The sequence below is a fragment of the Lipophrys pholis genome (assembly GCF_963383615.2).
Source record: "Lipophrys pholis genome assembly, chromosome: 10".
NCBI lineage: Eukaryota > Metazoa > Chordata > Actinopteri > Blenniiformes > Blenniidae > Lipophrys > Lipophrys pholis.
In genome coordinates this window covers 906,907-907,910 of record NC_137640.1, presented here as the reverse complement: position 1 = coordinate 907,910, position 1,004 = coordinate 906,907, and the positions used below count along the sequence as shown (strand labels likewise).

Here is a 1,004-nt window from a genome sequence, read left to right as displayed (position 1 = left end):
CACTATCTATCTATCTATCTATCTATCTATCTATCTATCTATCTATCTATCTAATAAGCAAGGTTTGTGTTAAACTCTATATTAGTTGACTAAAGGTCTATTTTCTCTGCCTAACCTGCTCTTATTGTTGTGCCTGACAGAGGTGGTGGTGAGGTGGTGGTGAGGTGGTGGTGAGGTGGTGGTGAGGTGGTGGTGAGGTGGTGATGAGGTGGTGATGAGGTGGTGATGAGGTGATGAGGTGGTGGTGAGGTGGTGGTGAGGTGATGATGAGGTGGTGATGAGGTGGTGGTGAGGTGGTGGTGAGGTGGTGGTGGTGAGGTGGTGGTGAGGTGGTGATGAGGTGGTGGTGAGGTGGTGATGAGGTGGTGATGAGGTGATGAGGTGGTGGTGAGGTGGTGGTGAGGTGATGATGAGGTGGTGATGAGGTGATGAGGTGGTGGTGAGGTGGTGGTGGTGAGGTGATGAGGTGGTGATGTGGTGATGAGGTGGTGGTGGTGAGGTGGTGGTGAGGTGGTGGTGAGGTGGTGGTGAGGTGATGAGGTGGTGGTGAGGTGATGAGGTGGTGGTGAGGTGATGAGGTGGTGGTGAGGTGGTGGTGAGGTGATGATGAGGTGATGAGGTGGTGGTGAGGTGGTGGTGGTGAGGTGATGAGGTGGTGATGAGGTGGTGGTGAGGTGGTGGTGGTGAGGTGGTGGTGAGGTGGTGGTGAGGTGATGATGAGGTGGTGATGAGGTGATGAGGTGGTGGTGAGGTGGTGGTGGTGAGGTGATGAGGTGGTGATGAGGTGGTGGTGGTGAGGTGGTGGTGAGGTGGTGGTGAGGTGATGAGGTGGTGGTGAGGTGGTGGTGGTGAGGTGATGAGGTGGTGATGTGGTGATGAGGTGGTGGTGAGGTGGTGATGGTGAGGTGATGAGGTGGTGATGTGGTGATGAGGTGGTGGTGAGGTGGTGATGAGGTGGTGGTGAGGTGGTGATGGTGAGGTGATGAGGTGGTGATGTGGTGATG

General features: G+C 54.8%; 1 protein-coding gene across 1 annotated transcript in view; it reads left to right on the top strand.

Moving 5' to 3' along the window:
* Window positions 1-1,004, top strand: part of LOC308115497 (glypican-5-like) — a gene marked incomplete at both ends in the record, with an annotated part of 47,590 nt that overhangs the window by 671 nt on the left and 45,915 nt on the right. The window lies entirely within an intron of this gene.